The 14134-nt window shown below is 41.3% G+C and overlaps 1 protein-coding gene across 3 annotated transcripts in view; it reads right to left on the reverse strand.

The window, feature by feature from the left end:
- Positions 1-14134, reverse strand: part of LOC123507957 (mucin-2-like) — a 117876-nt gene that overhangs the window by 102978 nt on the left and 764 nt on the right. The window lies entirely within an intron of this gene.

Here is a 14134-nt window from a genome sequence, read left to right on the forward strand (position 1 = left end):
CATATTGTTTAGTTTTGCATCATCCTATTGTTACGTATTTGCTAAACTGTCCTCATTCTTTTTTTTTTATCTATTTTTTCTCCCTGCTATCGCTGCTAACATGGTGAAGTGAACCTACCCGCCACTTCTCCCTCACCTGACCTCATCAATGCTGCCCTGTCATCACCCACCAAATTAACACTCCATTAGGATTACTTGGCGGTGATGTCATCGGTGGTGGTGGTGGTGGTAGTAGTAGACAGTATTATAGTAGTAGTAGTAGTAGTAGTAGTAGTAGTAGTAGTAGTAGAAGAAGCAGAAGCAGCAGAAGCAGCAGCAGCAGCAGCAGTAGTAGTAGTAGTAGTAATTGTTGTTGTTGTTGTTGTTGTTATAGTTGTTGTAGCAGTTGTTGTAGTTGCTGTAACAGTAGTAGCAGTAATGGAAGTAGTGGTATTATTGTAGTAGTAGTAGTAGTAGTAGTAGTAGTAGTAGTAGTAGCTAGAAGCAGAAGCAGCAGCAGCAGCAGTAGCAGTAGTAGTAGTAGCAGTAATTATTGTTGTTGTTGTTGTTGTTATAGTTGTTGTAGCAGTTGTTGTAGTTGCTGTAACAGCAGTAGCAGTAATGGAAGTAGTGGTATTATTGTAGTAGTAGTAGTAGTAGTAGTAGTAGTAGTAGTAGCAGCAGCACAAAACATAATAATCCTGTACTACAATAACATAGCAGAAGAATAATGTTCGATTCGACAATGCACCAAGAAGAAAAAAACTTATTAACTCAAAGTAATAAGTGCCGCCTCCACATATGACCCCAAGCGCGCCGCCATCACCACCACCACCACCGCCACCCTTATCCCAATCACCACCGCCCTTGCCCCAATCACCACCGCCGCCGCCGCCCTTGCCCCAGCCACCACCACCACCACCACCACCACCATTGCCGCCGCCGCCTGACCCCCAGCGGGCCGTCCAGACATGGCTGTCCTTTGTTGGCCATACTCTCTCATGCTGGAATGCCGCTGCAATTAGTTTTCCGCGCGCCTAACCGAGAGAGAGAGAGAGAGAGAGAGAGAGAGAGAGAGAGAGAGAGAGAGAGAGAGAGAGAGAGAGAGAGAGAGAGAGAGAGAGAGAGAGAGAGAGAGAGAGAGAGAGAGAGAGAATTACGTCCTTTAATTAGACAGAAGGCAGAGGGAACACAAGGAGGCACGTATGTAATTAGGGCAGAGGGCAGCCGTCTGTGTCTCAGTGCCGTACCCTTAATGCCTTTCAAACACGTAACACAGCACGCAGCGACCCGCTGATTAATTGTCTTGGCGGGAGGGGAGCGCGGCAGGGAGCCTCCATAGTCTGTCTGCAGGTGCCCGCGGCAAAGACTTACTCCCTGCACAGTGTATAGCCCCGCTTGCTGAAACCATTAGGTCTCTCTCTCTCTCTCTCTCTCTCTCTCTCTCCACGGGTGTTTTCAAAGGCTACAGAGATGACTAATCGAGTTCTCAAGAGTGTTTCTCTTATTGATAATGTAGAAATCTTATCCACACTTTACTAGAACCGTAAAATGATTCTTTAAATTCTAGTTTAACGTCAATTGTAGGTTTCTGAATGTGCAAGAATTTAATTATGTTGTCCTATGTATGATTGAGGTAGCGCTACGAGACATGTTTCTCCTTAAATTCCAGTTAAAAAAGTAAGCGTGACTATGCAATGTATTCCTAAGCATCTCTATGAGTGACGAAAATGAACGAATACGTCAGACACACAACACAAATATGTACATCGAAGTCAGGGCAAGGGAGACGAGACTAAGATGGGATGGGCGTGTCAACAAGAGGGCCGATAAGTAAGTGGGGAGGAGTACGCTGAAAGGATTATCGATGTAGTGAAGAAAGTATGAGAATGACGTGGTTTAGACATGTCAGGCAGAGAGAGAGAGAGAGAGAGAGAGAGAGAGAGAGAGAGAGAGAGAGAGAGAGAGAGAGAGAGAGAGAGAGAGAGAGAGAGTGTGTAGAGGAAGATGCTGGAAATAAATTTATAGCAGAGAGAGAGAGAGAGAGAGAGAGAGAGAGAGAGAGAGAGAGAGAGAGAGAGAGAGAGAGAGAGAGAGAGAGAGAGAGAGAGAGAGAGTGAGAGGAAGATGTGAGTGAGTGTGTGTGTGTGTGTGTGTGTGTGTGTGTGTGTGTGTGTGTGTGTGTGTGTGTGTGTGTGTGTGTGTGTGTGTGTGTGTGTGTGTGTGTGAGGAAGATGTGGAAATTAATTTAGCCGAGAGAGAGAGAGAGAGAGAGAGAGAGAGAGAGAGAGAGAGAGAGAGAGAGAGAGAGAGAGAGAGAGAGAAGATATATGGGTGCATTGAAAGTTGATATATTAGTGATGGGTCTGACTGAGATGGCGCGGGTGTGTCAAGGGAAGAGATGAAGAGAGAGTGTGAGGATGATGCTGCAGATGGAGCAAAGTGACAGGAGAAAAAAGAGAAAGAGCTGAGAAAAGATTTATGGATGCAGTGAAGGAAGACAAGCTTGTGATGGGTGTAACTGAAGATGGCGCAGGAGTCTGAGGGCAATGAAAAAAGCTGATCCTCTGTGGCGGCCCTTTACAGAAGCTCCCCATAGAAGAAATTCCTTAATATTTAGTATGGCATTTCAATCTCGTCCACTTCCAACAAGCTGTAATGGAAGTTACTAGGATTTTGAAGTGCTTAAGTGGTTCAATACTGGAGCACATATTTTACCTTGAGATCAGAGTACGATTAGACAATTTTATTTACATTAGAAAAGGTCTATGGAGGTAAGAAGATTTATAACCACAGTCTTCGCTATTTCAATCCCCACATGAATTTCTGAAGCTGTCAAAAATCGCCAAATAGAAAGCAGAATGAATATGAAAACTCGTCATAGTACTGAAGGGGTCAATGAATGTACTGCATCGTCAATAAGGGAAAAAATACCAAGGAAAATCTAATCATCTGTCTTGGCGCTGTTGTTACATTTAATAACCTCTACAAAAAATTACTGGATCTTTGATGCGTAAGATTCCAATGATACAATAACGAAGAAAACGCATTATAAATATGGGGAAGACACAGACGTGGATGTAACTGGTTATGTATTTTATCATATATTACTCAATTTAGTGAAAGTTACTTGGCCCTTCCGATCATAGTTTAACGAGGACTGTGTGTCTACAATAGAGAGGCCATAGATGTGAACCCAACTAATAATCTGTGACCTTTGAAAACAACCCTTAAGAGAAAACAAAGGCCTTATGAATAGGGACCAAAGATGGGCAAAAAAAGTTGATGGAGCGATAATAGTTTTGCTCTGCTGGCTTGGAAGAAACAGGGAGCCGACAGAAGGGAGTGAAGATAAGAGGAAGCCTTTATCTTGCTGTAGGATCATAAGCTTCACAATTGACGCCATTAATGATAACTTTGTGTGAATTAATATGCTATCCCTCGCTCACTCACCATCTGGGAGCTTCCTCTGTGCATTACTTGATGATTGTGAAGTTGGAAGTGTACTTCCAAACATTTCAGCGTCTTATCCTTTACTATTAAGCAGATTTTAGTATTTATTAACCCGTCCAGTGCTGGGATACATTTTTACCTTAAGATCTGAGTACGATTAGACCATTTTATTGACATTAGGAAGGGTCTATGGAGGGCAGAGGATTGATGGCTAGTCTTCACTATTTTAATCCACCACATGAGTTTCTGAAGTTGCATAAAATCACCGACACATTTTGAGATTTCTGTATGATTAAACCATTTAATTGACATTAGGAAGGGTCTATATGGAAGACAGAGGATTGATGGCCACAGTCTTCACTATTTTAAGCCACCACATGAGTTTCTGAAGCTGTATAAAATCACTAAACAGTAAGCAGAATGAATATGGAAACGCGTCATGGTACTGAAGGAGTTAAAGTCTATGAGATGTTTTCGTTACTCTGGTGTTTCCCAATAAGATTTCTGCATGGTTTTATCCCTACTACTACTACTTTTAAACAGGTTCTATATTGGAGGTTATAGGGAATTTTATGACCCGAGTGTTTTCATTACTCTGGTGAAAGTTTAATATTTTCTGCATAGCTCTGATTCTATTGTACTTTTGACACGTTTTAATAGAGTTAATTGTATGTTTTGCAGGCGTTTTCATTACTCAGGTGAAAGTCTAATCAGTTTTTTTCAGCATAACTTTATTCCTACTGTACTTCTAACAGGTTTTAGTGAAGGATATTGGACATTTTGCCGGTGCCTCCATTACTGCGGTGAAAGTCCAATAACTTCCTGCTTTATCGATAGGAAAAGTATAGACAAGAACCAGACTAGGCTTTGTGACATTTTGACATGCTCTCCCTCTTAAAACGAGTTCTAGTGGAGATCATCGGTATTTCCAAAGGTGTTTTCATTATTGTGGTAGCATTTTGATCAATGTTCTGCATAACGGGAAAACACGCTCTGTGGGGTTTAAAGCATTCTTTATTAACCTCTTCAGTACTGAGACGCATTATTTTCTTGATTTTTGGTCGATTTTATTTACATTAGGAAGGGTCTATGGAGATAAAAAGAATAATGGCTAGAGTCTTTACTATTCTAATCTCAAATGTGTCTGAAACCGAGCTAAATCGCCCATTAGTAACTAGAATTAATATGAAAACGCGTCCTGGTACTAAAGAAATTAGACTTATTATAGAGGATTTCAAAAGCATTTTCCATTTTTCTGATGACGGTTCAGTGACTTCACTATACATTTTAAAACATTACAATATCTTATCTCCTCCTTAAACAATGATAATCGGGAATTTTGAAGGCGTCTCCATTATTCCGGTGATGGTTTGATGAGTTCCTCGCATTATCAAGAAGAAAAACTATGCATGAGAACTCGACTCGTCCTTTTGTAGTACTAAAATGAGACCTTTCAAGATACAGACTTTGGGTTCAGTTATAGTAGGTTAGCTGTGAGGAGAGAGGGGAGGGAAGTTAGCGAGGAAGTTTTGTAGTTATGAAATCAGAAATTTTGCAGTTTTGTAGTCCTGAGGGTATGAAGTTTTGTAATTTTTGTGAAGTTTTGTAGTTTTTGTAAAATGTTGTAGTTTTTGTGAAGTTTTGTAGTTTTGTGTTTACGAGGGTATGAAGTTTTGTAGTTTTTGTGAAGCTTTGTAGTTTTGGTAAAGTTTTATAGATTTTGTAAAGTTTGGTAGTTTTTGTGAAGTGTCGTAGTTTTGTAGTTCTGAGGGTATGAAGTTTTGTAGTTTTATAGTTCTGAAGGTTTGTAGTTTTGCAGCTCTGAAGGTGAGAAGCTTGGTAGTTTTGAAGTTCTGAAGTCGGAGATGCATGTTCAGTTAGGTTAGCGGTGAGGAGAGAAGAGGAGAGGCAAGGGGAGGGAGGTTAGCGGGGAAGCGAGGCCGAGGTGAGGTGAGCGACTGGAGGAGCAATGGGTGAGGGGTGAGGGGTGAGGGGCGAGGGGTGAGGGCGTCTCTGGTTCATCAACAGTGAGAGTGACCATACGACTCTCGCTTTCAACGGTTACTGCACCCTGCCAGACCTCCCTGTATCCTCGCTGTCCGTCCCTGTCTGCCCCTCATTGACTCTTCCTTCTCCTCCTCCTCAGTCCCTTCTCCTTAACTTAGTGTGATGGTGGTCTCTCTCCTCGTTTTATCGTTATTGCTGTCTTTCTATATTTGCTTTCTCCGTTTATGTTTATACTTTGTCTCTCTCTCTCTCTCTCTCTCTCTCTCTCTCTCTCTCTCTCTCTCTCTCTCTCACATGTGATTATCCTAAATTTACTTTCCTCGTTAGATAATACCACCTCCCTCCCTCACTCCCTCCCTCTCTCAAAACCCTAATCAGGCAATAGGCGCCACTTGACCTCATTGTTGTGGCATCATTATATCAATCAATCAGTAATCTATCATCCGTCATACAATCATCATCATCATCTCTCTCTCTCTCTCTCTCTCTCTCTCTGTGTGTGTGTGTGTGTGTGTGTGTGTGTGTGTGTGTGTGTGTAATTCACCTCGGTCAACTGCTGGTCACCCAGCCAGTCTTCCCCGGAGCGAGCTCAGAGCTCATAGCCCGATCTTCGTGTAGGACTGAGACCACAACACACTCCACACACCGGGAAAGCGAGGCCACAACCCCTCGAGTTACATCCCGTACCTATTTACTGCTAGGTGAACAGGGGCCACACATTAAGAGGATTGCCCATTTGCCTCGCCGCTCCCGGGACTCGAACCCGGCCCTCTCGATTGTGAGTCGAGCGTGCTAACCACTACACTACGCGGTGTGTGTGTGTGTGTGTGTGTGTGTGTGTGTGTGTGTGTGTACATCGGAAGTAGTTAAGGCTAGGAGCTGCGAGGCGAGGCGAGGTCTAAACAATGCAGCACCGCCACGCCTTCCTCTTCTTCCTCCTCGCCGAAAGGAAAGAGGAGGAACACTGGAGTCTGTGGCCTGAATGTGAAAGTTGAATACCTCCCTCCCTTCCTCTCTCCCTCCTGACTGACTGACACAACGCGTGGTGTTCCTTTCTTCCCTATACGCTTGTGTGTGTGTGTGTGTGTGTGTGTGTGTGTCTGTATAGATCAATGGGAATATTTGGGAAAGAGCGGTGTCATTGTTTTAATACTTTACTTGTTATTGTTGTTTTAGGTACTATTGTGATTATTATCGGTGGTGGTGATGGTGGTAGTAGTAGTAGTAGTAGTAGTAGTAGTAGTAGTAGTAGTAGTAGTAGTAGTAGTAGTAGTAGTAGTAGTAGTAGTAGGAGGAGGAGGAGGAGGAGGAGGAGGAGGAGGAGGAGGAGGAGGAGGAGGAGGAGGAGGAGTAGTAATGGTGGTGGTGGTTGCAGTATTAGCATTAATATTATTAGTAATAGTAGTAGTGGTGGCAATAGTAGCAGCAGCAGCAGCAGTAGTAGTAGTAGTAATAGTAGTAGTGGTAATAGTAACAGAAGTAGTCGTAGTAAAACAATCGAATAAAGGAAGCTGCAAGAAGCCATCAGTCCTACCTGTCGCAGTCCCTGATGTAACGCGCCTACCTACTTCCACCAACCATCCTCATCCATCATTTTGTCTAATCTTCTGTTACAACTCCCTACTGACTCAGCACTAACCACCTAATTACTAAGTCTGTCCAGCCACACACTGCTGTCCCAACACGCCCTCGCCTTACGTCTGGTGGTTCTCATTTGTGACACTTTATATTGTGGTGTGAGTGATGACCTCTTGTTCTGATGTCACATAAACACACGCACACATATATTATAAAGGAGTAAATAGGAATATAATTGAAAAAAAAAGTTATAAAAATCACCACAATGGAGAAAAAAAGAAATAAAGAAAAAAAAAAAACGGAAATCAGTGAAGAGAAGATTTACAAGATTTAAAAATACTTACTTATCAGTGAAATACTTAATAGAAAAATGTGAACCTTTGGTAGCGTAAAGTAATCAGTATATTGGTAACTAATCCGTGTCACTCCATCCTGATCCATCCCGGCCCTGCGTGTTGCTCAGAATGTGACGGGAAGAGTGCTCATATGTCTGCCTATTGAGTTTCCTGGCGTATCATGAATAGCCTACTCTCACTCTCTCTCTCTCTCTCTCTCTCTCTCTGATTTCTGGATTCTCTCTTTTCCTTTCCTGTGTCACGTATTTCTCTCTCTTTTCGTGTGCTTTCTCTTCTATTTACAGGACCGCGTATTCATTACATTCCCCCTCTCTCTCTCTCTCTCTCTCTCTCTCTCTCTCACGCCTCGTCGGTCGTGAACTAAATCGCACAAATGTCGCTAACTGCACACACTGACGTTCATTATTGCGTGAAATGGTACTTTTTCCTGTTTTTTTTTCATATTTCATTTACTAACCTTTTTTTTTCTTTGACCTGTTCTTTGTGTGTGTGTGTGTGTGTGTGTGTGTGTGTGTGTGTGTGTGTGTGTGTGTGTGTGTGTGTGTGTGTGTCATGCGTCTCTCTAAAACATTAAGCTACTTCTCTTTCTGAACTCTGATGTTTATGTACTTATGAGGTCGGTAGTAGGCGCTTCCAAGCACTGTGTCTTCTCCTCAAACTTAAGTCAACTGGTCTGGTGCAAGTGTAGTGTTAACTGTGGAAGGAACAAGAGGAACGATCGATCGAGTGTTTCAAACCTTCTGGTGTCCTCTGTTTCGTTTTCTCTCAGTACAAATTGTCAAGGCTGTTATTTTTTCAAGAAAGAGTCCGGTCACAGAAGAGAGAGAGAGAGAGAGAGAGAGAGAGAGAGAGAGAGAGAGAGAGAGAGAGAGAGAGAGAGAGAGAGAGAGAGAGAGAGAGAGAGAGAGAGAGAGAGAGAGAGAGAGAGAGAGAGAGAGAGAGAGAGAGAGAGAGAGAGAGAGAGAGAGAGAGAGAGAGAGAGAGAGAGAGAGAGAGAGAGAGAGAGAGAGAGAGAGAGAGAGAGAGAGAGAGAGAGAGAGAGAGAGAGAGAGAGAGGTACTACTAATTTGCAACTCCCCAACCTAAGAAATACAATGAATAAAAAAAAATGAATAAAGATAGAATGAATAACAAATGAATAAATGTGAATACAGCGCCGTAGATAAGTAATGTAGCCACCAGTGTTGCAATCATTACCCACACCCCATGACCTGTGTCTCCCATTCATTTTGGGATTAACGTAATGAACATACTTTTCATTTAATTGTCATCTTTTTCTTAACCTTGGACAGTCTCTCAAATACTTAAAAACACTGCTGATTACGAAGAAATATGCACAAGACATAACAAAATCCAGATCACCAAAATCAATCGTAAATTCATGTTAAGTGTTGTAGAGAGAGCAGTAAGAGCATTTAAGCACCTCACTACGAAGAAACTGCATTTAGAATTAGTTATTATGCACAAAGCCCTCAATCAAAACAGAGTAAATACAGGGACGACTAAATGTTGTACGATCCACTAGATGTAGCGTTTAAGGAACTGATTAACCCCTTCAGTACTGGGACGCATTTTTACCTTCATTTTTTGGATATGATTAGACTATTTTATTGACATTAGGAAGGGTCTATGAAGGTTAGAAGATTAATGGCCAGAGTCTTCACTATTTTAACCCCACGTAAGTTTCTGAAGCTGTATAAAATCACCCAATAGGAAGCAAGATGAATGTGAAAACATGTCCTGGTACTGAAGGGGTTAAAAGAAATAACATTCATAACTTAACACAATCCTATCACAGTGATAAGAATAAAACTGACGCCATTAATCATCCCTTGTATTTACTCTGCTTTGATTGAGGGTTTTGTGGCGTCATTTTTATTCTTATCATCGTGATGGAATGTATCAACACTTTCAATACCATGTTGCGTTTTCATTTACATTCTGCTTACTATTTGGTGAGTTTATATAGCTTCAGAAACTTATGTGGGGATTGAAATAATGAAGGTTCTGACCTCCATAGACCCATCCTAACGTCAATAAAATCATCTAATCGTACACAAAACTCAAGGCATAAATGTGTCCCAGTACTAGTTTTGACTGTCATTTCATCGTAACCAGTTCCTTTTCTAGTCATTGGTACAGTAGTTTAATTGTCCCTGTATTTACTTTTATTTCGATTTGGTGTTTAAATGACTGCACGAGTGACTAGAACTGGCATTTAAGGAAGCGATTATGAAGAAATAGCATTCAAAGTTTTATACAACCTCATCGCGGTGATAGGAATACAACTGACGCCGCGGTGCCGGAGGTCTTTAACTTTCTACCATCTTGGGTCACTCAGGTGAAGCAATAAGTGTCGTACTGGCATTAGAAGTACAAAGGTTAAAAGGTTATTATGACATTACAATGCATTTTACGATGTTGCCAATAGGAATGTTTTACATGAATGATTTGTGCACAACGTAATTAGTGTTTGCTGAGCGTTATATGTATTCCAGGTGAACAGGTGAACGTAAGTAATGAAAGGTAAGAGCAGATAGCAGACCACGACCATGGCCTTAGCAGCAACGGAAACAATGTGATACTTGCTCGCCCGCGTCTTGCCTGGAAATTAATTTTTTGGGGAGGAAAATAAGGCAAATTGGTAAACGAAACCACCGGGATATAAAAAGGCAAAGCAGTTTATACGTATATAGCTAGAAAGATAGATAGATAGATAGATAGATAGACAGATTCGAATGTTCTGAGTGTAACGTACTGACCGATTGATTCATTCACTCACAGAAAGATTGATGAACAGACACACACACACAATGCAGACATACTGACAATGTAGATGGAACATTGTATAAAACCCACCACAGACTCCTCAGAGCCATCAATGGGACCGATCGCGATCTGCTATGTAGGTGCCTTCAACCGCCAGATGGGTTAATTATTTCACAGCAAGTTGGTCAACTGGAACGTACTTTTCTGCACGTTTTGTAAATATTAAATGGTTTAATAAAATAGTTATAATCTTTCTAAGAATGTACTCGTGGCATATAAGCTAAAAAAGTGGAAATGTTTATATATATGTCGAGCGCTCTTCTTTACCATCTCCATTTCTGGGACAAAAAATAGAAAAGATCATTAATAGGTAAAGCGTAGTTTTAATGCCTTTTTCTTTCCATAAAAATTAATATGAATTATATTCATACAGAAAATCACAACAATTAATAGTCTTAAGAAATTAACAGTATAGAGGATATTGTCTGACATGTACCGAGATTGTTCTATCGAAACGTAAACAAATCTAGCGTGTTAAGAGCCATCGCCACACTCGCTACACAACGACTTCACTATGGATAACACTATGGATATTAGTGAGGATGAACTTAGAGAATGGACAGTGCCAACTCTGAGAAACTTTCTGAGATCAAAAGCAAAATATTTTGATGGGACACTGGTACATCCATACTTTGCACCATTAGGAACATATATTTGCATATTTTTATGTCATTTTCAATCAGACACATAGATAAATAACCAAACGTTTATATTATGAGGTATGTAGGCATGAATATCTGTATATATATATTTTTTAATAGGGCTTCCACAAGAGCGACAGTTCGGCGCGATAGGCAGGACCAACTTGTGAATCAAACCAGCTGGCGAACAATGAAAACTACACAGATAGCGATTGGTGCCATTGCTAACCTTAACCATCATAGATGGATACTTATCGTATCCACAAATAACTCGCACTCTTATTCATTAAACTCTATCAAAGTTTTCTCCATAAACACTTTAGCCCTCCCTACTTGTCAATACGTTAAGTTGAAGCCTCTCCTCGGATTAATAGAGTGAGAGAGAGAGAGAGAGAGAGAGAGAGAGAGAGAGAGAGAGAGAGAGAGAGAGAGAGAGAGAGAGAGAGAGAGAGAGAGAGAGAGAGAGAGAGAGAGAGAGAGAGAGAGAGAGAGAGAGAGAGAGAGAGAGAGAGAGAGAGAGAGAGAGAGAGAGAGAGAGAGAGAGAGAGAGAGAGAGAGAGAGAGAGAGAGAGAGAGAGAGAGAGAGAGAGAGAGACTTGCTAAACTAAGAATCTCGCCGTGCACACACTGACAAACACTGGACGCAATCTTAACTAACACTTTCACCCCAGCAGTGGCTACACGTCCTGACATCACTACGACTCAGCGGTCAGGTGGCGCAGGAAGGCACGACACAGCAAGGACACTCAGGTGATAGTCACACTTCGCAAGGCCACCTGATTTATTCCTAGATGCTTCCTTCTGCAGAACTGAATCGACTCAGTATTGGTGAGGGAATGGTACGTGACGTAGGCCATAGTAGTAGTAGTAGTAGTAGTAGTAGTAGTAGTAGTAGTAGTAGTAGTGGTAGTGGTGGTGGTGGTGGTGGTGGTGGAAGTAGAGGTAGAAGTAGTGGTATAGGCAGTGGTAGAGGTAAATTCCATTTGGTCCGAAGGAATAAGCATCTTTTAACGTATAAACGAGAGAGAGAGAGAGAGAGAGAGAGAGAGAGAGAGAGAGAGAGAGAGAGAGAGATAATTGAAATATAACGATAAAAAAGTAATAGAAAACTACCAAAGAAAAACCAAGATACACAGATAGATTAACAACAACAACAAAAACAACAACAACACGAAAATTTTGGCTGACGCTCAAACTACCAAGGCATCCATCACAACAAAGCATAGCAGGACTGATTATAATATGAGGGCTCCTCCACAGCGGGGTCATAAAGCGAGGGAGGGAGGGAGGCACAGAGACGGAGCACCACGACCCCTGAGCCTGACAGAGGGCGGCACGAGTCACGCCCACTTACCGATAACCATCAGTCAACGGGCAGCAAAAAGTGACTGACTCGTTAACCTTAATGACTGATTCCCTTCACCACACGCCGACTGCTGCCTCCTGCCTATATGAGTCCCTATTCACAAACGGCTTGCTTTCTCACCACGACAATTTTCTAATCCCACAGAAATGAGTAACCGGGTTTTCTAGACAGTATCTCTTTTTCACAAACTAGAAATCTTTCCAATCTATCACCAAAATCATAAAAATCCTTAAAAAAAACACGAATACCTTCAACTGAAGCCTTTGGAAAACAATGATGGTGAGAAAGAAAAGTGTTTCAGAATACAGGCCATGTGTCACTCTGAACGGTGGCTTATTTCCCTTTTCTCTCTTTTCTGTTTGTTTTCAAGTACCCATGGCGGTGTTTTGTCTAGTTTTTGTCCATGATTTTTACTCAATTCATGGCGGTGCTTTGAATTTTTTTGTTTTTGTTTGCTTTTATTTGAGTCATGGCGGTACTTTGACTTTTTTTTTTGGAGTTTTGGTTTAGAAGGTTTTCGATGTGTTTTTACTTTCTTTCTATTTATAAGTGTGTTTTTCTGCTATAGTCCGTTCATCCAAAGAATCCAGGCCGAAACTGCTAGTTCGGTTGGCAGCCCTGCCCACCCCCGCCGCCACTAAACCTTCCCGACACTTGAATTTTCTTCAAGTACATTTATTTTTTTTTTCAAGCTATAAACTTGTATGTTTATTGAGTTAAGTGAAGAAAAATAAATGTACTTGAAGAAAATTTAAGTGTCGGGAAGGTTTAGTAGCGGCGGGGGTGATCAGGGCTGCCAACCGAACTAGCAGTTTCGGCCTGATTCTTTGGATGGACGGACTTTAGTATTTTAATCCTTTTTTATTTGGTACAGTCTTGACTTACTTTACTCATGATTATTTCACTATTTCCTTTTTCTTTACTACTAATTTCATTGATTCGTTCATTTTGACTCGGTGCTTTAATTAACAAATGCTGCTTTTATTTACATATTTTGATCTATTTATCTGTTTATTCTGTTCACTCGTAAACCCGCTTTTATACATGACACCATTCTCTTTCCTACAACGTTAAAATATAAATTATTCCATTAAGCGCAGCAACAGCTTAGGTCATTATGGCACCGCTAGGGTTCACGGGAGAACATTACATCTCCCACCGGGCAAATAGGTTTGGCAAGGATTCGAACCCGAGCCACCTAGACCGGAGGCTCGAATACGAACCGCCTTAATCAACTATGCCACTCAGCCCACTGCTACAAAATTAAGACGAGACTTGACACATTTGATGAATGAATACAGAACACTCACTTTAATAACAATGAGCGACTTCACTCATCACGACGCTCTGAATTAAGTAAATGAGACCATTACCTTACGGGTTATTAAATGTGACTCATCATGGATGAACGGAAAGCAATCAAACCATCACAAGTTAGGGTAAGGCGATGAAAGAGATGAGAAAGTGATAGGCTTGAATTAATGCATACACAACCAGCTTACAACCAGAACAAGAATAACATCTATAACAGTGAACAAGTCAATAGCTGTACGTACAATTGCACATTAGTAACAGCTACAGAAAAGACTCCTCTTCACACATTCGATGCTAATTACCCAACAAAAGCATTATTACCAACTCAACACTTTAAGGACCATGGCGCGTCAAATGAATAAATGATGAGTACAAAAAAGGGGTATTGTTGCAGTTTCAACCAATACACCACACGTACCTATACACACACTCACGGTCTAGATCACACTTCTATGGACATTTCTAACCCCATTTTATCCTATCGGAAAATGGGGTTATAGGTTAGATTAGGTTAGGTTAAAACTCCGCTTTCCCAAGAGGTCCCCAAGCTTGTTAGACATAGGGAAAAAAATAAGATACGGTATATTGAAACTGCAAACTTACCAAGGTTA

The sequence above is a fragment of the Portunus trituberculatus genome, chromosome 23, assembly GCF_017591435.1.
Source record: "Portunus trituberculatus isolate SZX2019 chromosome 23, ASM1759143v1, whole genome shotgun sequence".
Lineage (NCBI taxonomy): Eukaryota > Metazoa > Arthropoda > Malacostraca > Decapoda > Portunidae > Portunus > Portunus trituberculatus.